We start from the raw sequence: 26,809 nt of genomic DNA on the forward strand, positions 1-26,809 counted from the left end.
AGGAAATAATTAAATCGTTGCTGTAATGCTGCTGTAGTTAGCAAGGCTTGGGAACATTGCAAATGGAGTTCAACTAGAAGCTAAAGCAAAGACATTATTAAAATAAATGATTCTACTTGTGGATTTAGAGTTGAAAAAGTGCCACAACAGTTGCTGAAAGAAGAAAAAAGCCACTATAAATTGAAGTAAAAAGAAATTAAAAGGATATACAGGAATGATGAGACCTCAGTGTGATTGACTACAATTTTATTTTTCTTCCTTCTTCAAGGCATTACTTATTTGAAATGGAGATTAATGTCACACAGCCATCCCAGTGTCTATTTTCCTCTTCTCCTACCCTGCATAAAAAATCCTAAGACCACAGTTTTGTGAGAAAAAAAGACCACGGATTCTGTCAGTTCTGTCATTTTCAACACTCCCTAATTATATTAACTTTTGGCAATTAGAGAACTGGGACATGAAATTTAAAGATACACCCTTTCTTCTATCAACATACAGGACTCCAAGCAGTCCCTCAGAGGAATAAAGTAGTATAAGGGAAGCAAGTTATTTGCCTTGCCTCTCCCAGTTTGAACCTTTGATATTCTTTAATGTGATAGTCTAAATAACAAAGATACTTTGTGAGGAGTTTGAGGAAAGAAGAGAAGGAATCATTGAATCTGGAAGAGAGATAACACAAGCCTCAAGCGGGAGTAATTCCGTAGAAGTCTGGTCTAACTCCATAGTGTGAGGAATCAGAATCCCGTGGCTTGAATGCCAAATACAATACCTATGTAATCTTAGTTCTTTTAGAGGCACCAGAAATACAGTACTTTTGAAGGACTTTTTAAAATCAGTGCTGAATCCCATTATCCAAAAGCTGTCACAAGCCTCATTCCCTGCTCCTTCAGGCTGTACTTCATTCAGCATCAGTCCCCATGCAGGCATTTAGGGTGTTCACAGCCTCTCACCGAGCCACAGAAGGCACAGGCTTTGGCAGCTGATACCATCACTTTCAAATTAGTGCACTGAATGTGCAAGGAATATTAGTTTGATGATCCAATCCAATCATAATCATATTCCTGAGCCCAACCCCTTGCCTACGCCCTATTGACACCTCTCCTACACAGAGCTCTCCCAGGCTCGGGCTATCTGCCTGTACAAAACTGAGGATTGCTCAGTCACTCAGAGCACAGTTATCACCACATTTATTAAAAGGTGAAATTGCCTGAAAAAGGCATGTCTTCACAGCATGTTACTGGGCCAGGAAGGAAGAATTTTCAATCCCAAACAAAGAACATCTTATCCACATCAACATCTTTGATTTCCTCTTATCAGCAGAGGCTACTGTGCCTATCTGTGACTCCTTGCATGATAACAGCTAAAGTTTAGAAGAAACTCTATGTAACAGGAATATTCTTGCTTATGTGCCTCTATGTGACAGCAAAAGCACTAAGAGTGATAAAAATGAAGTGATACCAACAACCATAGCACATACATTAACTGCAGTAAGATAGTGTTGAGAGGCGGTTGGTTTGGTTGGTTTTTTTTCTTTTTACTTTTTCCCTATAAAAACACACACCAAAAGAAAAATCTGAGCACTCAGAAGCACAAGGGAAGGACTGCTCCCTGACATCCAGCGTACAGGAAGGCAGAGTACTGACAGACACATGGATAAATAGCCAGAGGCTCTCCTAGGCCCCAGCTAACTTGTAAACACATGTGGGTTCCACATGTTCACTTCTGAACTGAGGCTGGTTTCAGCCTCTAAATAGAAGGCTTGGCAAGCTTGTTGCTAGTCCTGGGGACTCTTTTCTTATCAGACCTGAGATGTCTGCTCCAGAGCCAGCCGACTTGTCCTTCAGCAAATGAACCCCTCCAATGGTTGCTGAGAGCTCCCACACCTCTGCAAAAGTGTCCTGTGGATGGCATAATGCTTTAAAAACTTAATTTTTTATTTAAGTCCCTTTGTAGCTGTGTTTTGTTTTGCTTCTGAACTTTAACACAGCATAAAAGATTAGCAAGCAAAGTTTTGAATAGAATGAAGTTTAGGAAGACTTAGATCTATTATTTTACAGGCTTAAAATACTTTGTCATTTTAATTTTGTTCATAATCTATTCAGTTTTGGGTTTATTGGATAACATTTTTCACAAACGTTACCAAGGGGCTCCTGATCTCTTCTACTCAGATATATATTAAAAAAGCTAAGGAGCTCCAAGAATACTGATAAACCCCTCATTTGATCCAGAACCGTGGTTATTTTTATATCATCCAGATACATACAAACCTCTGAAATACTTTATACTGTAAACAGATTTTTAAAACACAGTCCTAATGACAGATGATTGGGAGGGGGATAAGTTAATGACAATTTTAGTACACTGAAGCCGTGCTTTCTGGGAGTTCAGATATGGTAACATGGATTTAGAGAACAGCCAAAGACTTTTATCTGGAGATACTGGCACAATTAACGCTCTGCTCTGGTCTTTCAAGCCAAAATATTTGCACGCAGTTTTACCTCAGCCTTCCCATCTGCTTGAAACATCATGCCTGTCTTCACAAGCCAATTCTTAAAATGTGACAGATGTTGAAGCACTTTATAAATGGTCCTTGAAAATTAAGGCAGCTACTTCTCGACACACTTGAGGCCCATCCCTAAAAAGTCGTGAAATATTTCTGCAGCTCATACAATATCCACGGTTCCTTCCATCATCATAGCCAAGGATGGCTCATTTTTTCCATAGAATGCACTGTAGGAGTTTCAGATACCTGAACTAGCCCTAAACACAAGCTCTGAACTGTATCAGAGACCCAGACTACAGCAAATTTTTTACTTGCCTAAGATACAGTATGTTTCTCTTTACCATGGTCAGTCTTGTGTCCCTTAAACACGAGCAGATTTTCTCAACAGACATAGATATGATAACATCCTAACAAATTATCTGAGGAGCTTAATAATGCTCATGGATATTTTCTCTTACCAGTGAAACCCTATGGCTCTCAAAGATGATAATGAAGTTTAAAATGTGAACATTCATATTGTCTTTTGATTAATCTTTTATCACTATATTTCTGAAATCTATGAATTTGAAGGAGGCAACCAGTGGAAAAAGACCAGTGGCTATTCTAAGACCCTAGTTTTTGTGTTTATTACTAACCTTTCAGGCTCATCTAATGTCCAGTGGTTTGATCGCTCTCCTTCCTTTTTCTCTTCTTTTCAACAACAAACAAAACACAAAATCAAAATTATATAAACATACATGCCCGGACTAAAAGTCTGAATTTCAGGAGATTGCTGATACAGATTCAGGAGATGAAAAGTGATTTTATGTAGAGGTGGAACACTACAGCTAGTAAAACTCACCTGGCGGCTGAACTGCCTGTTGATGACCACCTGCCACCCAACTAGTTCTGGTCACTTTTGGTACAAACTCAAACAGAAATTTAAGCTGCTTTCCTCCACGTGTGCAGTCTTGCTACCATCTAGTGGATAAAATAAATCTTTGCACTAATTTCTTTCCATAAAGGGATTCAGATGCTACAGCCATCTCTATTTACCCTAAAAATTTGTTTGCAGATCTTCTATTCATCAGCAAAAACATGACAGGTGAAAAAATTATAAACTGATGCCAAGAATGAAGCCCAAAACGGTGCTTTTTGTGTTGTTTTGGTTTTTTTTCCAGATGAGTAGAAAGGTATGATTTCTTTACAACACAGACACATTGCATGATTTTTTTGGAAATTTGGACCTCTACTGATTTCAAAAGAGAAGTCTGGGAAGCATTAGATGTTGGCTCTTTCTGACAATCAAGTACCAGCCTAGTAGATCTCACTTGGTCTTGAAAGACACACATGGTGAATTATTCCGATAGGGATAATGAGGACTGATACCTAATGGCAAAAATTTAGTTGTACTGGATGTGGGACCTAAAGACAGATATTGCCTAGAGATCATTTGCTGCATCCTGAGTTTAACAGCTGAATGTAATCAGTGGAATAAATTACATTACAGAGAGATTTGTTCAGGACATGAACTGGACAGCAACAAAATGTAACAAATAAACAATTTAATCTCTGACTAAAGCGGTTTTCAATCTTCTCATTTTTACATGGTCAATCTCATTGTCCCTTGCATGGACAAATAGATGTATTTTTTTATTCTGCTGGAGAGCAACTTTTTTGGTGGATTTTTACTAACAGCTTTTCTGGTGAATTTTTACTAATACTGAAGCTGCCATCTAGTGACAGACATACAAATAAACAATAGAAGTTGAATTCAGGAATGCTGAGTGGCTTGGAGCTTCTGGTAACTCTAGTAAGAAAGTCCAGTTATTAAACTTTCCATTTGGCCTTCTGAACTAAGTTTTCTGAATTCAGACTTCTGAACTAATCTTTCCACATTTAAAACTGAACATAGGGAGTACTTAGATATATTGGAAATAGTATTATTTTTGAGAAGGATCTGCAGTGTGGAAAACTTTATTCACTCAGGTTTTCTAGGCAAGTCAAAGTACTGGTTTTGTAGTATCTCAAGGTCATGCTCATAATTAGAACCCCACTGGAGCTTTCCTTAGTGAAGATTAGCAACGTTTTCAAGCACTTTTTCTAAGCAATCCAGAGGGATGTTTGGCAATACTAAAGTTATTTCTAGTTTTTCCAGCAGAGAAATCAAGGCACATAATATTTTACAGAAATTCTCTGACTCAGCCCAACAAGGAGAACAATACTAGCAATTTCCACAACCTTGTCTTCACCATAATCTCATACAGTACTCTGCAGCTTGTTTCAAAAGTGATTTCATGTGTTAGTAAAGGCATTTTAGGGTAAATCCTAAATTTTCAATCTGATCTAGATGCTAAAATATTTATTTAAAACTTTATACTGTCTTTTGGGATCCCTGACAATTACAACTGTTAGTGCTTATTTCTCTATGTGTTCCAGACCTTGAAGACTTCACTTCTTGCCCTAACCTTAGGGAAAAGTCTAGCCTAAAGGTAAGGCAAGCTGAAGTAAATATTGTAAATGAAAGAAATGGTGCATTAAGAAATTCCACAGGAATGGATGAAGGAGAACCAATTCCCAGCCAATTAATAAACAGAATGAGCAATGACCTAAACAAGTGTGGGAATTAAAGTATTTTTCTCATCCAATTTTAAAAATTTGACGTTATATGAGTGCTGCTTTCAGCTCAGAGTGACAGAATGGGCTAGAAACAATGACTAATATGGAAACATGCAAGTAAGATCAATCACATCTGTAACTTTTGGCAGCCCAAAATGTACAACCTGCACATGTGCAGTCTCCCTGCTGCCCATTCTGTGGCTGAGCCAGTACCTAAGGCAATGTCCAGTGTATGAAATCATAAAACTAGAGACATTGTGGGGCTGCATTGTGCCAGGGAATGTATCACACAGCACAGTTCGGAGAATAATGGTTTTGAACTAGAAAGTCCACACCAAAGCTGCAGGCTTGGGGCTCCTCCTGCCCTATAGCCCCAACAGGATCACATGCTCCTATTGACTGAGAAGAACCAGTCTTCAGCCAGACAAAGAACAGAAACATCAGCTTCATCTAGAAGCTGACAAAGTCACAGGACTACCTCAAACATGGAGAGTTTCAGGTCTACTAATATTTGAAGTGTAACCTACAACACACTTTGAGCATCCTGGTCTAGTGAGAGGTGTCTTTACCCATGGCAGGGGGATTAGAACTAGATGCTCTTTACCCAAATTATTCTATGAGCCCAAAACATGGTCACTTTATCGTTACAAAGATATAGACAGATAGATGTAGATATAGATAGATTTATCTATATATGACAAATTTGTAATTTCTGATATGAACTTGAGTGAACATGTACATATTCTTTTTCCTTTCTGTATCAAACCCCCCTATTATTAGGAGTCTACAGCTTGTAAAAACTGAATTACTTCAACTCACGCCTGTAATTTCACTGAGTTTGCATTTATCTCAGTTTCCAATTTCCTATGTTTAATTTGGACTTCCAAGATAATTATTTTTTGTGCCCAAGTTGTAGGAGTTTGGAAGGCCTATGTCAGCTCTGAAACTGATAGTTTTGATCTGGCTGTGCAGTGAGCTCCAGGTGTGATTTCCATGTTCAAATACAAAGCCCCTCCTAAAACACCCTGTAGCCAAACCCATCCTTTTAGCATACTGCTCTGGTCTCAGTCCTCACTGCAGCAAGCTGCACTACAGAAGTCCTGAACTGCAATACAAGCCTGAATTGTAGAATTAAGCCCTGAACTAATCTCTGAGCACAGCTGTGATGGCAGGAACCTCATCCACCATGTGAACTTGCAGTCAGCAAGACTCTTACCAAAGTGGTAAAGGTGTCTGCATCTTTCACTGACAGCTTGTCTCTTACATTGCCAGAGAAATTATCAGAATGGAGAAGAAAACAAAACAGGCTTCCTTCCTCCAAATGATATGACAGAAGTGTCACTAGAATAATATGATTATAGGTTAAACAGAAATTCAAGTTTTTCAGTTCTTGCTAATAGTTTTCACAGATATAAAATATCCACAGATCTCTGATGGACCCTTCAAATTTTGTCAAGTAAGGCTTGTAAGATGCATAGATTTACCATCTCCAAGCACATAGTCAGAGACTAGGGCAAAATTCTTTATTTGTCTGTACCATATTTACCCTCAAGCACTTCTAAGGATCAATGGTGTTTTTCTATTGTCAAGAGCATAAAGCAGTAAGATTAAGGGGAAAGTGTGAAGGGTATTTAGTCATAAAACTGAAACCAAAATTGATGAGGTCTGAGCCCTTAAATATTTTTTATAAATGTCTGGTCAGTTGAAAGAAGGGAACGGTCTATCCAGAAAGATTATTCCTCCTCATAATTTTTCCCTTAAAATTCATGAAGTTCTGGGATCATTTGTAGTAGGCAAATATTTAGTTTTCTTTACTTGGTAATTACTATGATAATTATTCTTTCAGAGAAACAACTGATGGAATCAAGCTGGCAAAAGCAACAAGATTAAACTCTCATAGTTTCAAGTTAAGATTTATTCAAGGAGAACATAATGCTCTTTAGCAAATATTTTTCCTGCTGTAATATCTTCGCCTGTCATGCATCTCTGCAATTTAAAATGAGATTATACGAAGAGACAGCACAGTGTTAAAGGGAAGGTATTAGACTGTTTGTCTATCTTTGATTAGCAGGTGGGATAGAGATGAAGGACAATTAGCAGGTGGGAGAGAGATGAATGAAGAATTTAGACTGAGGTAAAATTACATATAATATTTGGCCTTTATGTATTTTCAATAATTAGAATAAGACAGCCTGTATTCAAAGGTATTTTAATCATGAAAGATTATACATTATATAAAGATAGGTAGATTAAAAGCAAGCAGATAAAGACTATCTCATGCTGAAATAAAAAGTCTTATGTGATAATGACATTAAAATAATTTGCATCAAAGAGCAGGACTTTGAATGCTGGTGGTATCTTTTCAAAGTGAGGCATTTGGAATCCTAACAGCCTTAATTAATTCATGGAGATTATCTGTTTAGGTAATGGAGATCAACAGGTCTCTGGACAGATGAGCAAAATTTAGAAGGATTAATAGAGTAACTAACTGGAACAACAGTCTGGCAAAATTTCAAACCGCGTAATCAGAGCAGCTTAGTGTAGTGTTTGCCTAATTTTATTGCCTAGATAACAACTAGTCCCCCAAAACTGAACAGATTCACGGAGGAAACACAGGAGCAGGGTGGGATGTGCTGCCATGGAGCAGTAAGATCCCTCTGCTTCCAGGGCGGCTTTCCATGGCACTGCTTCTTAGGACCATCCGCAGAAGGCGAGGGAAACACAGGCTTTTGTTAATAGATCTCCTGGGGTGGGTTAGAGTGAAACGACATTGAATGATCGGTGTTTGTACATGTACACATGGAGGGTTTACTGTAGAATAATTTGGTTGCAATAGAAAACAGGTAACATTTTGGTTGTTATTTTCTGTAGTAAAATAACAACATGAAAGCACTACAATATGAAAGAGCAAAACCATCATCCAAGGACACACACAAGGGAAAGGAAAGAGATGAAAAGGACAAAAGCGTGAAGCACAAAAGAAATGAAGAGAGAGAGAAAGAGAGAGAAAGGGCTCTCATGAGACTCTCACCACCGTAGGCCCCACGATGAGACTTGGTCGCTGCGCAGTCTTGGTCAAAGTGGTGGTCACAGACCAGATCCATTGGATGGTGAGGGAAACCCCCGAAGAAGGGGTTAAGAAACATCCTCAGAAAAATCCCCAGAACTCAACATTCATTGGGTTTATAGTCACTCAGGCTCAGGCAGAAACACGAAGGTACCCCCGGGGCGGGAAGCTTCCCACTCGGGGAGTCCTTCACACCTTCTAAGATAACACAGCTGCCCATTGCACCCCGCAGCTGAATCAATTATGGCCCATTATGGCCCATCAGAGATGAACACCCTCAGGACACGTGCCTGTGTTCCAGGGGAGGGGGGACCCCATGACCCAGTGGTTTGTGCGAAGGAGGACAACTTATCACGGCAAGTGACACCATCCATCCCCACAGGATTCTCGCTCATAGCCCACCATTCACCCTCAGTCTTATGAGATCACTTCATGATAAAAGCTCACCTCCTCCATCTCAGCAAAGCACCCTGGCCTCTCCACACCTGGGGAAATGTTTTGAGTCGTTATCCCAAAACAATTCAGTCTCTCACACTGGTTTGATGCCCCTGCCACTGCATTCACATGGCCTGTGTGAAAACTGGATGCTTAATTTTATCATATTCCAGACAGGAGATAAACATTGGAAAATAGAAAATAAATAAACTGAGAAACAGAACAAAATGTAACTTTTGGAGAGACAACTGTCTGAGATGGACAGCTACAACTTGAGGCAGAAGGAAAGGTCATAAACCAGAAGAAGAAGGCGTCAGCCATTAAAGCTACTGGAGTTACTCCATCCTAGATTAGGTGAGGGGCTGCCCTTTCACTGTACCAAACAGACATCAGGTAAAAGGAAAATATCAAATTCTGTGCATTTGCATTGCTTTAGTCGTGACTGTGTGGTTCTGCTTCGCTCACTGCTCATTCACTAAAACTAGTTTTTAGAATTTAATTTTTTTGTCTGCATTGAACATATTTTGTTAGTTTCTCATCTGAAATCACATGATTGATAGCAGAATAAAACCTGAAAAAATGTATCTGAATCTGCTTTCTCATTTAGATATTTGTATTTAACAAGTTTGTGATTTTGTACTCAAGAGAAAAAGAACATTTCTTTTAGAAGAGAGCTGTAGTAATACCAGATCCCAAAGTCAACACTAAAGTATTTTTGCTCCTATTACATTTGGAGGTTAAATCCCATGTGAGTATCTACAGACCGACTTCTCTTAGAGAAAATTTTTGCAAGTACAGCAGGATTCTTCCAACAAAGGTTACAGATGTAGTAAAATAAATATTTTTTCCTAGAATAACTACTCATTCCTCTTTTTTTTCTTTCATATTTTCAATACTAATCTCACAGCTGCCATGCTAAAAAAGTACAGTTTGCAACTACAGAAATCAGACAGAGCAACTGACTGGTACAAAGTGAAACAAAATTCCAAATATTGGCATTAATTCTATAAGTCTGGAACAACTACACCCAGATGCTGGAGTAAGACCTGACAGCCCTAGTTAAGCTGTGGCTTTTTGAGATGTACATCAGAGTGATTTGGTTGTGTTTATAGTGATTGTGTTGAATTGAAGATCTGATTTCAAGCCATTTCCTTGAGTTGACTAAATGTTTCTTTTCCATCTCTGTTGCATATTAAAAAAGAAAATCTTGCATTAAAAAAAAAAAGATAAAATGGTTTTCTTTCACAAAGAGGAAAAGAGATAGAAAGTATGACGTTGCTTTAACACCAAAATCAAAGGGTTGCTAACACTAAGCAATCAGTAAGAAACATTTCACTCCTAGAGCCCTTTAATGTACCTGAACATTTTCAATTTCCATCACCTGATTGGAAGCAAAAGTGTAGACTGAGAAAATAGTTCACACTTTCTTCTGAAAGCTTTGGAAACTTTTAAAAAATGTTTGTAATGTTTTAACTTAAAAGTCTGATCACATTGTGCCTGTCTTATCCTCAGATCTCCACATCCACTTGAAGATAAAAGACATTCACTTTTAGTTCCATGGGACTTATTTTGAAGATATGTATTTGATCATGGATCATTCAATAAATGAATAATCCTTTGAATTAATTCATTTGTGGTAGTTTGGGGGACAAACCATTATTGTTATGATCTTAAAAATTTTCTTGGTTATATTGATAGAAGTTCTTACTTAAGAATATCTCAAATCCCGAAGTAGTTGTACCTGAATTTAAGACTCCATCTAGAGCCAAAATCCCATGATAGTAACTGTGTCTGGGATTCAATTCAGCTGCCTAAACATCCTAATTTGTTGTCTAAGGGTTTCATTTTAACTCCAGGGCAGAGAAAATGTAGTGCTCTAAGAGTTTCTTTTTGGTGTATCATTTTATGCTGTTTTTGTTAGCAATAAAGTAATGAAGTGATTCTTTTTTTCTTTTTCCTTTTTCTTTTCTCTTTTTTTAATATTTAGAAAATGTGACCTATTCTAGGTTCTTCATCAGATCTGTTGGCCCATAGGAAAGTTTTAGAAATCCAAAAGTAGTGGAAATGTTATCAGGCTTTTACATCTGGACTGACCCTCACAGGTCCAGTGGTGTGTTTACCAGCCATGTGCTGATATCCCAGATATATTTCCTCTGGCAGGTTTTGCTGACTGTATTGTCTAGAAGGCCATGATCTAAGAGCTCTTAGACATCTAGCTTATATAGACAGCTAAATGTAGGTGTCTTCATCTTGAAATGAATCCCACACAAAGTAACAAATCAGTGATTGGTAAATGACAAGTTTGTCATCATATGTCATGTATGATTTCTAAAAAAACCTAGAATAACACTTCATAATTCATTAAGTAAAATCACTTTTCTTTTTTTGGAAATAGAGTGTCTCTTGACCTGATTAAAAATATGGCAGATGTGGAAATGGAAAGAAACATTTGAAAGGAGTAACTCACACTTTCCATAATTGTCATTGTACATCTCAGTGCCCAAGTCCTGAAGATAGAGGGCATTAAATTGCTACAGCCATGTTTTATAAAGAGCGTTATAGTGTTACATCTACTTTCTAAAGATAAAACACTGAAGAAGACATTGGATATGAGCTGTGGAGAAAGGACAAAGAAAAACTACTACCACTAATTGAGGAGAGGGGAAAGAGGAAGAAAAGAGGAAAAGGAACTGTGGCAGGCATTTCCCCAGGACCCTCTAGAAACTGAGCACCTGGCTGGTGATAGTTCATACATCCATGTCTTGTTCATGCAGATTAGTAACAAGAGTAAGCAACAAACGTACAAGTGGATGAAGTCTGAGACATGGATACAAAGGCACTGGCCTGGCACTGTGGAGATCTCATGGGAATCATTAACTGCCAGTTACCATTATGTGATTAAAAGCTAATCAGCAAGAACACAAAGGCTCAGTAAACAATTGCCAAACTGAGGAACCCTGAATGAGGTGCTTGGAACCCAGGAGGATGGTGGGAATGTTGTTCCTGGTGGGAAGCTCCACAAGAACCAAGGACCTCAGAACACCCTGCAGAGCCCTTTATCTCTCCCTCTCAGAACACCTTGAGAATGACGGAGTTACTTGCCTGCACAGGTAGAGGTCTCGTTATGGGATACCAGGAGAAGCAGTACTTGAGGATTGCATAAAGCTTATTATGGGGTATTTTAAAGGAATTGTGGCAATGTGTTCTATATTATAGGATTCTTAGGGAAGGAATGGAAGTGGGAAAGGGAGCTGTCAAGATGGATTTTGAGGGAACAAGCAGGAAAGAACAGCAAGAAAAGGCAATAAAACAAGCTGATCAGGTATAATTGTCTTAATTGTGTGTTGTTGTTACACTTGTCAAACTGCCTTTCATAATTGCAGTTCGCACTGTGTTCTCATTAAATCCGCTTTCTAGTTCTGTATGGGTGTGCTCTCTGAGTATGTGTGAAAACTGGTGAAATTCAAACTGAATTAGACAGCGAGTAGGATAAAAAGTACCAGTTACAGGATAAAGGAGACCAGCTACTGGAGCACAACTGCAAATCTCTGGGGCTTGTATGTCTATGTCCCAGCAACTGGGGGCAGGGCAGGACAGCTGGGAAGCAGCTTCTGGGTAGGCTGAGTATCTAAGGCTCACCATTAGAGTGATTAATGTTTGTATGTGTATATATATTTTTTTTCACCACCGGATTTCTATTCCAATAGCCAGAAATCAAGAACAGGATTAGGCCATCCACACTGATCTTGTTTGTGTGGGTGCTGTGTGCATTTCTGTGGGAGCTGGCGATGCCCTGCTGTTTGTGATTATCTGGGTGGCAGCTGTGCATATGTCTGTCTGTGTGTCCATGCATTTGTGTGTCAGTGATTACACACTCAGCCTTGCTACCTTGGGACACAGCCACAGCAACCTCACATCCATCAGGCTTTCAACTGCCTCAAACAAGAAATATGTATTTTGTTGTGGAGGAAGGTGGGACAATCCTTCAGCTGACAGAAAATGACACTGTCAGCTGAGATCAACAGAACTGTGATAATTTACCCACTAAAATGTATTTTTCTATCACAGTTTTTCACACTTTAAAGGAGAAAGCTGTCAGTTTATTTTTTTTGAAAGCAGAGGTGTTTAGCCTAGCTTTTAATATTGGTCCTATACTGCTTTCTAAAAAAAAAGTTTGAAGCAACATTGGCAGCATTTCAATTAACTTGGGTTTGGAATATCCAGAAATAATGCAGTGTTTTTTGCATGGCAGCCTACAAATGTGTCCTTATTCTTGACATGAATATATCAAAACTATAGTAATGGTCTTAGCTTCATATAAAATATCATATGTTGCTAGTTATAAATAAGAGGGCAAAAGGGGGCTCTGATGTGATTCACACTGATTCTTTAATTTAATGATATTGCATTTTTGGAAGGAAAGATACATTATGCATATCAATCTTGAGGGAAAGAAGCTATATTTGCTGACACTGCTGCTCTAGCTCACAATTGCTCAGTATGTCTGAGGAGATGGTGCTCTGCAGGAAACACTGTGAAGTCAGGCATTTGTGGAAGCCCACAACAAATGCATGTCTGTAGTGTAAGTATCAGAAGGGGATATTTCCCCTCAAAGGAATTATTTATTGTTCAGTTCCAGGTGGCTTTCACAAGTAATATGTCAGGATTCAGACAAGTTGAAAAGTACATGGGTAATTTATGACACCAAATATGTTGTAGCTAGGAAGGTCAAAGCCATATAAATTGGGAAAATAAAGAAACCACCTTGAAGAAAATAACATTCACTCTTTCGTGCTAAAAGAAAAAGAAAAAAAAGCTTAAAGGCTCTAGGTCATGTCACCAAATCCACTGTTATTTCAAATAGCTATATAATGAAGATCTCACAAATTGACCTTTCTTACCCTAAAAAAAAATAAGTATTCTTTTTCTCCTCTAATATGTAATGGAACTTAGTTCAAAAAATTAATTGGATCATAATTAAAAAAAAAAAATCAAATATTTAGAATGCTTCTAATTTCTGCAAAAAATTTACCCTTGATATGTTTACTCTTGTTCAAGCATTGCCCACTAATATCCATGGGCATTTTTGCATTTTTTGATGGTTTTTCATGCTTCTTCAACTATTACAGCCCATTTCAGCTGTTTGGTTTGGGGTTTTTTGTTTGGTTGTTTTTTCTTTTTTTTTTTTTCATTTTTACTTAAAAAAAGAGCCGTTTGGGCCTTGGGTCTGCACAGGTGTGCACATGTCCTGGCAGTGATTGAAAAGTTCTTCCCCAGCTCCACAGAAAGCATAACTCATTCTCCTCTCAAATATTTTTAAGCTAGTTGGTATGCAATTGTTCTGCTCTCAGTTTTTCAGTCCGTTATTGCACCTTTCTAAACCAAGAGCAAGAGGTAGCACAGTTCTACTGACTTGCAGAGTCAGTAATTGTTTAATCAAAATTAATGCAGAGAGCAAATCTTTCTTGCTTTTGAGATGTATCCCATATTTCAAGGTGTCTGCTGGTAGAGAGGTGATTTGGATGAGACTCTGAAGAAAGGCCATTTCAGGCATTGATAAGGCTGAATTCCTGATAAGCAGAGACAACTTTCTTGAAAATGCCACAGCTACAGTCCTGGCAACAAGAGGAGTTTCTGCAGATGCTGCTTCCTGTGCTCATTTAAATGGAATTGATGCTCTGCAAGCCTCACTTTGCCCTGATCTGGGAGCTAAATGCATTGTCAGACAAGGTAGGAACCTGACAACAGCAGTGACAGATTTATTCCATTTATTAGGTCAGTTGTCACTCTTTGGCAGCTTTCTCATTCTCAAGTTATACAAAGTAACTAAGGTGGAAGAGAGTAATTTGTTTTCAGTATGGATTATGGAGCTGAAATTTTTCACAATCATTCTGTTTGAGATGGATTTGTTTGTCCACTGCACTGATGGTTATACTCTTCTTTCTTTATTAAGACCAAGAACCTGCAGGTATGGAGCTTAAGTCCGTTTCCCCTTGACAGCTTTACCTTTCTATGGGGACTGAAGTGATACCTTTATCTTCAGCCCTTAATGGTGCTGTTTGTTTGCCTCACGCTGGGAATAGCAGTTTCCAAAGTGACTTTGGAATCAAGCAGTGAGGCAAACAGCCAGCTATCAAACATACAGTCCTGTGTGTGCTGAGATAGAACAAGGGGTAAAATTTGCCTTCTTGGGTTGTAATATGAGTTTGTCCCGCCTTGTGATCCTACTGATAGATTTATAAAACTAGTTTATAGCAAGTTGTATTTTTGGTTCTCTGGAAAGTTCTGAAATCCCACCAATCTGTTGGTAAGACCCAAAATGACAAGGGATCATTCATTTACTATGAATGTTCCTGTGCAACTGTACTATACTGTAGTATTTGCCAGGGTAATCTGCACATTGTGGCACAGATATAAATTCAGCCATGGTGCTGCTCCCTTGAAGGGAGTGCCTGTGTGGGCATTTGCAAATTTGAAGCTGAAGAGAAGTATGGCCAAGTGCTGCCACTGCTGCCTTGCACTTAAGAGAAAACATTTGGCATTAAGTTCTCTTCCAGATAATGGTAGGCTGACATTTGAGGTACAAACTCCCTTCTTGAGCAAAGGGCAGGGAAAGCTTTGGAAAGTGAGAAATGGAGAGTACTGATATTATGAAATTATGCAACACATCCTGCCTTGCCTGAATACTATGGCATAGTCATTATACAGAGACCCACATTTTATATCCCTGTTTAGAGAAGTCAATATCAGCTGCAGTGAAATTGGGTTGCAGCTGTCATGGCAACTTTCACTCAGAGTGCTGTGTTGTTTCATTATAACAGTTATAGGGGATTTTCTTCTGTTTATTATTTTCTCCCCTAGATGTTGCATTTCCATCCTTTATCCTCTTGCATAAAGCAGTGTGGGAATATATTACAAATTAATGAATGTTATCAGTATTAACAGTGAATCCTTATCTAATATTTTCTCTTTTTTTTAATATTTATTATTAGACAGCATCTATGTTGTGACTGAGCACAGGCCATGTGACACTGTTCTGAACAGGTAAGTAGTTGAGTCTTTTTAGAAGTATTAAAAAATCTGAAATCAGCATTTAATTTTTTTTCTTTAAGATCTTCTTAATATGTGCATTTTCACTGTTTCTGCCAGAAAAAGTTTTCAGACTAATCAACAATAACAGGAGATAATAAGCAATGAAAAATGCTTAAAAAATATTCAGTTCTACCTGAATTTACTTTACCGTGTCATCCACCTTGCCCAATTATGAAATATTTCAGATTATAAAATTCAAAGAGAAAAATCTGTATGCAAAAAATTAATCATAACTTCTCTTTTTGTAGATGGCTATGGAAACACATATTAACATCACTCCCTTGGAAAAATCCTAGAAATTCTATTTAAATTTGGTAGAGAATGATTTCCATTTCATAAGTTCTTTTTAAATAAACATGTATCCTACAGTAACAGTATTTAATATTCCAGATGGATTAAAAATCCTCCCCTCACACCCTGACCTTGCATTTGTGCACTCACACACATGAATATTTTTAAAAGGGTCATTTTACAAAACTGAACAGAACTTCCCTTATGCCCCAACCCCCACCACACACACACATGCTGGTTTTAATTTAGTTTTATAAAACCAGTCCAGCACTGTCCTCTCTCCGAGTCTGGGGACTTCTCATGCCTCCCATCCCACTCATCCCCATGCCAGATTCTCTCACACACTGTCAGTTTTATCTATTTTGTTTTTCATACGTGGCAGTGTGCTGTGTGGATAAATTAGCAGAAACATTGGTATTAGACTCCGCTTGATATCATAAAGGGGGTTGCAGCTAAAAGGGGTTTTTTTCCCATAAGATTCCCAAGGCTCAGAAAAATCCATTTTTATCTGGCTGTCAGACATGCTCCAGATCTACTGGCCCCAGACATCAATACCTCAAACACCATTACTACAGAAAAGCCTCCCCTTTGTATCATGAAATTCAGTTTCTGTTGGGGAGAAGGGTGTGGCTCTGGCTGTCTTCCAGAAAACAGTTACCCTCATTTTTGCTTATTTTAGGTGTTGGCAGCATCTTCACAGCCTGGTAAGAGCACACTGAAGCAATATGAAGGAAAGTATAAAGTAAGCTGGTCTTTTGTTAAGGGACTGAACTTTGTCTGATTTCCCATTTTTCGTTCTTATAAATTAGGAATAATTTTTAAATAATGAAATAATTATTTAAGCAATAAAAAAAGCTAGATTCCTTGTAGTGTCTCTCTTAATGGATGACAGCAGATGGACAGCAGAAATATGGACCCATGCCAGTGAGGTGCAATTCTCTGCACTTTTATTTCTTCCTTAATTCCTTTGTCTCCTTTTGCCCAGGCCAAACATTGCAGATGAAGTTGGATGATGAAGAAGGTACAAATTCACCAGTCCTTCACCTTCTCAGCTTTCTTCACCTTGCACCTAGGGGTGACCTAGATGCTGTTTGAGAATAGAGTTGGGCTCTGTGTATGCACAGCTTACCCCAAAGGATTTTGAATGACACTTTCTCATTCAAACATCTCCTGACAGGAGGGTGTGGTGAGTCAGTCTCTTTTCCCAGCCAACTAGCAATAGGACAAGGGGAAATGGCCTCAAGTTTCACCAGGGGAGGTGCAGATTGGATATTAGGAAAAATTTCATCACTGAAAGACTGGCTAAACATTGGAACAGGCTGCCCAGGGAAGTGGTGGAGTAACCATCGCTGGAAGTTTTCAGAAACGTATAGAGGTGGCAATTTCCCATATGTTTCAGTGGACATGGTGGTATTTGGTCAAAGGTTGGACCTGATCATCCTGCAGGTCTTTTCCAACCTTAATGTGTAGGTTACGGGGGTTCTGGGGTCCAGTCGGGACGGCCGGACGTAGACGGTGACGGATGGAGACGAGAGATCTCTATAGGCAGGTCTTGGGACACAGCCGGTTTATTGTAAAGGGCGTGGGTATTGGGGCACTGCTCAGAGCTGGTAGACTCAGCTCTGAGCAGGCCCAAGAGAGCAAGAGAGTGAACGGGTGAGAGAGAGAGAGAGAGAGAGAGTAGGAGCAAGAGTAGAAGTGGAAGAGAGGAATGAATAGAAGAGAGAATGAATAGAAGTGAGAATGAGAATGAGAATGTGAATGTCTGAAGTCCTGGTTACAATACAATAAATCATCTTCTGCACTGAATATTCTAATTGTCACTAACCAATCTAATACAAGATACAAATCCTATAGCATTTACATACAGCCTATAAGAGTTCTTATATTACCATAGAGTGTTACATCTTAACTTCTAAAAACTACTCTTTGGACCCCTTCTGCTGAGCTAGTAGGGTCTGCTCTGACCCTTGGACCTGTTTGCAAGCAGAGGGTATTGTTCCATCAAGAGGGGATTACTTCAGTCGGCCATACCATTGTTTTCTAGTTGTTCAGTAACTAAGACTTGGTATTTCAAAAGTGGCTTTCATTTCGATGTTGCCTGTAGTTTTCATATTCCCAAAATCTTTTGTCAGGCAATCATATTTCCAAGGCTTTCCTGTTTCATCTTCCCCAACATAATGTTTCTATGATTCTATGATTCCATGAATGATGCTATTACCGAAAAATCACACCAAATATTTTAGCATTTTGGGCCAATACCAGAGGTTCAGGGATAGTAGGAGTAGCTCAGATGAGAGAATTCTGAGCTGTCTGTTAGCATAGGCAAAATGTGGTTAAATAGAATGCATATTTTAAAATAAAGTGCTTTGCATATGCTGTAATAATTCTCAGCTCCTCTGGGAGGAGCTTGCGTGCCAGCTACAGACCAGATTTTCAGTTAGGAAAACACCTCTGCATTATCTGTGTTTAGTAAAACATTCAACCTCACATAATTTTTAATAGCTTAAAAGAGTCCAGTTGGCAAAGCAAAATGAGCATCCAGTTTGTACAACTTTTAAGCAACGTGTAGTAGACTTCTAAATTCCAAGACTTAGCCAGAAAGGCACAACTCCTGTGGTACTGAAAGAGCAGACCAGAAGTATGGTTGCACACCACTGACTTAAGAAAAATTCCTCTGTAGAAATCAGAATTCTGCAGTGAAGGTATATGTCTATTATGTTCCCCAAAAAGGTGGATTGTAATTAATTCTGGTTTTAATATACCTAGAATATATTTAAAAATAAGGGAAAAAGTGCTATGTTGTTAACATCATTTAAGTTATTTATGCGAGCATTTGAGTTTTTGTGTGTGAGGAGCAATCTCAAGCGTAGAGTCACCAAAGGTTTTTATCCATTCAACCACATTAGAAAAAACCCGAAACATTAACTTATTTTATATAGAAAAATAGTCACATCTTTCAATCAAAGTGATTGCTAAAAATCATTTTTCTACTGTGATAGAAGAAACACCTGAAAAATTGTTCTCCCAGTCTGGCAGTATGTGGTGTCCAAGAGAGCTGACTCACAAAGCAAAAGTTTTTAACTGAAAGTTTGAAGAAAAACAGTTTTTATTTAATTCAGCCCTTTTCCATGGAAACTTCATTGTACTCTGACCCTGTTGCCAGCAAACAGATTTGCTGAAACTTTCTAGAGAAATTCAGCCTGAGGCAGACACCTGGTGTTCAAATTGCAAGTGTCCAGCTACAGTTTGGACAGGTAACATGACTGAAGATAGAATTTTAAAGTAGAAAACATAAGGCAGATTGTTAAATTGTGCCACTGGCACTAACTGTAACCTGCACATAGTTAAATGTCAGGAACTCAAAAATGTGTAACAGGCCTTTATGGCTGCATGGTTAGTAAAATCTATGCCTTCAGATGGCTGATCTCAGCATTAAGTTTCAATCAAATCAAATAGAACAGGCCAAAGAGCTGGATCACTACTGTCTGACTGTCATTCAGCAAATCTGAACAATTTTTGGTGTTTTGCTGAGACATCAGTAGTTTCAGAATGTTGACATTTTGAATATCCAGAATGCTGGCTTGCACAGAAAACACGTTACACTTTTCCCTACTAATACTTTTTTCCATGTAAGGAATTTCACTGTCAGATGCTGAACTGCCTTGAAGAATTATGAATGAAAACAAAGAGCTGTGAAATGTGAAGCTGTTGTCAACACTGCAGAAGTTTAAGAAATTATATGTTGGAAAGTGGATGGCAAAATAAAAGTTATGCAATGGGAAGGATAGAGAACACATCATCTCATATGTATTAAAATGTTAGCTGATGCCAGTTCTTTGCTGTTCAAGAAAGATGCTCAAATTATGAAAATTTTCCTTTTACTTTTTTTTTTTAACTTGATCATATATCTTTTCTAAACTATGACTTAGTGGTTAAAACTGAGAGAAAGCAGTAACCAAACACTGAATTGATATGCAACATGTGCAATTCAAATTAGGATTTTTTGGGATTTAAATCTTTAAACTTTTTTCAATATTTTTATTTGAGTCAAGAAAAATATCATCCACATCACTTTGAAAGAATAAAAAATAGCTCCACAAAGAGCTCAAGCAGTCACTGAGATCCATGGAAGCTACTGAATACAATATTTACAGAATAATAGGCCCAGGTTTATTCAGGCAGTCAAGTTGAGATTCATCATATACCACTTTTCCAGTACCTTATCCGTAACATGTGCCTCATAACAGTGTGGATCTTTAAAAGGGCCCAGTATAAGCTGAGAAGCTTGAATGAAGCTTACAGTGGGATGGTAAGGCTTTGACTGATTAGAATGAAAGTCAAGAAAAAACCCCAAACCCCAACTAAATCCCCATATAAACCTGGAGAATTCCAAGAATTATAGCCTAGAAAATACATCTTCTCTTCTAAATGTAATTGCAATGGGGTTTTTTTGCTTATTTTTCTTTCTTTTTTTCCCCCATTCTTTTAAGGAGTTTGTTGTAAGGGCTAGAATCCAAAATCTGTATTCCAGATAGATGTTTGATATAGATTTGGATGTACTTGGTCTAATCATTCCATAGGAGTTTGAGTTTGTTGAACTCTCTTGGCACAGATATTGATTTTGGTAAAGAACAGAAAGTCTTTACTGCTTTTCACTGACAATGAGAATGCTTTTCTCACTTCATGATGAGAACTGCTCCAGATGCCCAAACATACCTAAGTCACTAATTGAGGGCCTTTGGATAACTCACTCAAAAAAGGGTTGTTGTGACTCAAGAATCTCATTCAAAACCTGTGGAAATTAATAAAAAAGGTTCTTCTGACTCAACTTGAATCCTGATCCAACATCAACATAAGTTAATGGGCCAGCTCATCCAAGTGAGTGTTAGAGGATCAGACCTTGTAGTATTTATTCTTTATTATAAATGCAGTGTAAATAGATCTGGTTTTGATGCCTTACAAGAAGGATGAAGGCAGTAAAAGGATTATTTTTAAGACTTACCAAAAATGTAGAAGCAACCATATTTCTATGCCATAGAAATTTCAAAACTTAATTACATCCTGTCCAAATGCAACCTAATTCCTATTAGGAAACATTTGTTTCCAACAAATAGACAAACCATTTTTGTGAAATATGTGTTGCTTATTTATACTTTTTAAGAATCACAGCTTCATTAACTTTGCCTTTATTTGAATTCCTCTGTGCTTGCTGTTGTCCTGTTGCTGTAGCTTCACAGGTAATTTTCAGTTAAAGTACTGCGGTGATCTGTTTACCCATTGCTTTTCTGATCCCACCTTTTTCTCTACCCTTTCCCTTACCCCTAGCTCTGGCCACTCCCTCGGGTTCTCCCTATTGGTTCCTGTACCCCAATTCAGCCCAGGTACCGCCCCTGAGCCCCTGAGAAAACCCCCTGCACCCAGATCACCAGGTCTCTCTGCCTCTGGGGATTCCTGGGACGAGATGTAAGATTAAAGATCCTCTGAAACCCTCATGGGGAGACCCTTCTCGCCTCCTTCACCGTCACTGTGTTGTAGAGCTGACAGCTGCCGGAGCAAGAGCGCGGAGCCGTCCGAAATGGACCACGGGAGGACAGAATGGCTGCCCTGCCCTAAGCGGCCCTGCTGAGCTCCCAGGGAAAGCTGCAGCCTGCTAAACTAAACCTAGCACTGCAACAAAGTACGACTCGACAGTCAGGAATTATTGCTGGGTTTGTACTACTAAGGTCAAGGGGACATCCCTGGCTATAGATCTAAAGTATTAAAATGGTCTCTAGCCCAGTACTGGTCTGAGAGAGCAGGAACTGAAATTTAACACAGATCAGGACTGATTCCCAGTAAGAGGTTTGTAAGCATGCAGTGTGATCTGTAGGCTGGGAGTGTAAAAGGCACAGGCCAGCTAATGGCAGGTCTCACTGTGCTGTCAGGGAAACCTCAGCAGACCTGGTCCTAGGTAAGAAATGCAGGACTTGCACAGGAAATCATGGAGGAAGCAGTTGCCAGGTTTGGTGGGAGACGAGAGAGAGGGGAGAAACTCTCTGCCAAACACAGATCCACGCCATATTTTGCTGCAGAGGATGTGCTGTGCAAGCAATTGTTACAAGCATAAAAGCATCCAAATTTGTCAGTAAAAGAGAAAATTTTCATTAGCAGGCATGCACTGAGCTCATTTTGCATCTGGAACCTATCAGGCTTCACAAGAAAGTTATGTGTCATATTTAACCTTCAAGTAGTGACTGATCTTCATAGCTGAAATCTCAGGGGACAGGCTTGTGAAGGCTGACAGCATGAAAGTCAGTAGTCCAGCTTTCTTTAAAGCATTTTTGTGGGAAATAATTCCACTAGACAAACTAGTCTCAATTAAACTGTTGGAAACCTGGAAAACCAGATACCTTGCTGATAAACATCAGCTACATTATTCTAATTTATCTAGGAGTAATGGGATAATGATTGCCCCTAGAAGAGACTACACAATCCCATGATCCAGAGAATAATGAAATACAAAAGCATAAGGGTTGTTTGGTAGATTATCCTACATTAAACTTACAAATTAATCACTATATTCTGAAGTTAAGTCTGTGTCTTCCTGTTCAACAGAAAATACATATTTTGTTGTGGAAAATGCTGAACTTCATCCAGAATGTCTTCATTGGAAAGAAAATGTGAGGATTCATGACTACAAATAGTGATAACTTAAAGTGACAGAACACAGAAATCCGTAGTGTTGAAAACTTACTCTGTGTTCTCTGCAAATGATGAATGCTTTGCTCCATAGTGACACTTGGCAAAAGTCAGTAGAACTTGAAATTGATAATTTCTTTACCCACAGAAGTATGAGAGCTCTTATAGTACATTCTGTCTCACTTGTTTCTTTGAATCACAGCAGAATGGATCCAAAATCTAAACCTCCCAATTCTGTGAGAGTCCCAAGCACAGGTGCAAGTGCCATATATAACGTCCTTTTCAGTCACATAAGATTATTTGCAGACGGATTAACCTATTTTGTTAAAGATAGGCTGATGATTTGCATATTAACCCATTCTTGGATCTTCCTTCTTGGAAGTGTGCCCAGAACAATTTTAAATGATGAAACAATTAATTAATTAAACAATTTTAGCACTAAAGACTTGGCTTCACACTTATTTTCACTCTTTTCTTTTCTAATCCTAGGTTGTTTGAATACATAATATTTAATTTATCAAATTTTTCAGTAGCACAAACAAATTCAAGAATGAACCATAAAAGCTACAGGGATAGAAAGTCAAACTGTAGGACAGAGATTGCCAGATAGTGAAAAGTTTCAGTCACATGTTTCAACACAGAAAGCCAATGTGCCTTTTATACAGTAAAAGGAAATAATGTTTACATTTTAGATTTTTAAACTTATTTCCCCATTAAGATTCTTAATAATGGATGAACTTTCAGGTTATGAAATATTAATTCATTAAACAAGGATATCTAGAGTCTGAAGGCTTCACTTTTGATCTTGTTCTCCAGATACCTTTCCTGTTTTTCTAAATCTGATCCCATAATAAAAAAGACCATCTGCTTTTTTCTTTTCATACCTTCTTATGTTTGTTAAAGCAAGGGAATCATCCAAGTTTTACATGTTTTGATTACATATTGAGCATATAATGTTTTGTGAACAAGAAAAATACAGTCTTATAGTAGTGCTTAGAATATGGCAGGTGCATTGTTCTGATTTGATAAAACCCAGTTGCTCATTTCTGGCATTTAACATTGAACCATGGGCAGAATATGATGTTCTAATTATTGACCTTCATATTAAAATTATTAATGCTGAATATCCATAACTCAGCTGAATACACAGTGATTTTTCTGTTCTCTTTCTTCTCCAGTTCTTCTTGGATGCTTGAGTGCAATTACACAAGATATGACCACATTCTAAGAAACAATCTGTCCTTCAAAGTGATCATGGTCATTGGTCAAAGAAATGTCAGATAAGTGCATATTTGTGCAAAAACCTTTTGTTCAGAGAAGAGAAAAATGTTTGGGAAATGCAGCTAAAATATAAGAGTTTGGATGAAGTGCTCACAGGGATTTGGGCTGATAAAGGATTAAGCATCACTATGGTGCTTGGCTTACTGTGTAGCATTTTTTGCTATTCACTTGAGCATTTGTATATCTTCTACATGGAACAGAAAGAGTGCTGCATTGGTACAGTCAATATTCTGAGGAAGAAACACCTGAGCCACCCCACAGGACATGCTGTAGAAAACCATTCAACACTTCTGTGTGTGCATTGCTTTTTATAGTTATACAAGAGGTGTGTGTTAGACTTTTCAAACAAATCAGTGACCTCCACAGACTTATGTAATAGTCTTATACTTTTAAGATTTTTACCTAGATGCTAAAAGTTTGATGTGGAAAATTTTCAGCTTAAATCTCTTCCATCCCAAGAAACTCTTACTAACAACACGTAAGAGCCAAAGCCTAAAGATTATTTCTTGAAGTGGGACAACTCTGCTGAGAATTTCACCAAGTTCAAACATGAGATGTCAAAACAGAGGGGCTTAATTCAGAATTCACTCTCTGAGGAGGGATGTGAACACTAAGATGCTATTCATAAACTCTGTGTTAAAGCATCACCAGACAAAGTGTATAAAGTGTAGAAATGGTTGTATTGAGCATTGGAGTTTCTTCCCTGGGGCATGTCCTAGCCACTTGGCTTTAAGAGCCTCTATTCCACCCAAGCTGCATATTAGGATTGTAAGTGCCTGTCTGGATCTCATCCCTAACCTGAGGATGTGATGTTATTAGCTCGAGCCTGCGCTGCCTTGAGTTCTCTGCCAGATCCCTCTCCTTTCCCATTCCAAACACATGAATGACACATGCGTGCTCTGTGGTTTGGCAGCAATTTCAGCCCGAGTCTGAGCCAGGAACACAAACTGTGCTTGAGACACCTCCACATGCCACTGGTTACCTGGCTCATGGCCAGCTGGGCTAGGGCCACAAAGCTCTTGAGGTGGCTGTGGGGAGCAAAGGATCCCATCTCGGTGCAGGGGGGTTCAGGTTTAGTGTCAACTCTGAAGTGTAGTCTTAATCCCATTGTAATTAACAACAAAACTTCCATTGAGTCAAAAAGATTAAAATTACCCACACAACACCATGGAGTAATAGACAAGAATCCATCACCTTGGGCTTTGAATTGTTGCTATATCATTTGTAATGCAGTGGCTCAAGGCTGATGGGCTTAAATTAGACTTTTGTTTGTGTGGTACATTCTGAAAGATGCCTTAAAAACGCAGGATAAATTCTTCCTCTTCCTAATGCATCACAAACACTTATCTCCATTTTAATGCAGTTTATCAATGTCAGTAATCTGTTGAATGTGCAAAGCAAGAAATTAAACAAAAACTAGAAAAGGTGAAGGCATGTGAAAAGTTGCTTTACCTTTTCGTGAACTCTGTTTCATCAGCTTCATTTATATGGTTGTCCTTGGGCCTGATTCAATGCAGAGAAGTGAAGTAATACTGCTAGATGTCTGTAAACCTCAGGGAAATCCTCCATTAAGGGAATGATGGCTCTGAGGGGAATATCAGACTTTATTGTTACTCTATGTCTTTGAACACTGTGTTCTTGAAGTCTGAAGCAGCATCAGCATGCAGGATTTTATTCACTAAATCAGGATTGGCTAGATAACTTGTTTATTCTTTACAGACCTGCACTATAATAGCCTGTTGAATTTCTATTTCAGGAGAATTATTTTTCTGCTTCAGAATTAGTCCAGTGCAAAAGGAGAAACCTTTCCAAAGGCTCGAACCTTGAGGGAGAAGACACAGAATTAGGGCTTCTACAATCAGTATTGACAGTGCTGCCCTAGCCTAGAAGACAAACAAGTTTAAGAGCCTCTCTAGACCAATTCAGAGGACAGAAAGGCAAATTTTTATTTTCCAATTTGTAATTCAGAAAAAAAGATATTTTATATTTTCATTTTCTGCATCCCAGGCTACTACTTCACACTTTGAAATACAGGGACTTCAAATGTCTTCATAACAATCTTCTGAAAAACAGATTTCACCTTTAAAATTATTTCAGCTTCTTCATTTTTAAACACAGGTACGCTTACATGTCAAATATTTTTCACATCTAAATAAAAAAATTTGATAAACCTTCGTACAGCACTTTTATGCATTTCAGTTCATCCAGATATTTCTTTAGCATGGACAGCTTTATAATACAATAAATAATGCATCAATGTAATGTTTATTAACAGACTGAGAGCAAAATCCAGATTTTTATCTTAGTTTCAAATACCAGAGATGTCCTCTATTTCAGTTCACATTTGTACAATTTGAAATTCAATTAGGTATTGATCAGAATAGAAATACATTAGGAGGCCTTAAAGACAGCTGGACAAGGACTTTTTACAAGATCAAGAAATGACAGGAGAAGGAGGAATGACTTTAAACTGAAAGAGGGTAGGTTTAGATTAGATGTTAGGAAGAAATGCTTTATTGTGAGGATGATGATGCCCTGGCACATGTTGCCCAGAGAAGCTGTAGATGCCCCATACCTGGAAGTGTTGAAGGCCAGGTTGGATGGGCCTTGGAGCAACCTGGTCTGGTGGAAGGATCACAGGACAACATCTCCAGCCTTGCCCCAGCCCTGCTCTGCCCAGCCATGAGCCAGGCCAATGTCCTTTACCCATCCCCAGGGAAACCTGAGGATACAGCTGTCCTGGCTCCCCCCGGTCTGCCCTGCTCCTGACTGTCTTGTCCCCAAAAGCTCCTGCCACTCTCCAGCCCAGGGACCTGCCAGCCCTGCAGTGCCCTGGCACCACGTGCCCTTGGAAAGGAGTA

At 38.6% G+C, this 26,809-nt stretch overlaps 1 long non-coding RNA gene across 1 annotated transcript in view; it reads right to left on the reverse strand.

The window, feature by feature from the left end:
- LOC125324398 overlaps window positions 1-26,809 on the reverse strand; it is a 46,807-nt gene that overhangs the window by 18,961 nt on the left and 1,037 nt on the right. The window contains exon 2 of the long non-coding RNA XR_007202956.1: window positions 25,401-25,533. This is a non-coding gene — a long non-coding RNA (uncharacterized LOC125324398). The remainder of the gene's footprint in view (window positions 1-25,400; window positions 25,534-26,809) is intronic.

Source organism: Corvus hawaiiensis, chromosome 4 (genome assembly GCF_020740725.1).
Source record: "Corvus hawaiiensis isolate bCorHaw1 chromosome 4, bCorHaw1.pri.cur, whole genome shotgun sequence".
NCBI lineage: Eukaryota > Metazoa > Chordata > Aves > Passeriformes > Corvidae > Corvus > Corvus hawaiiensis.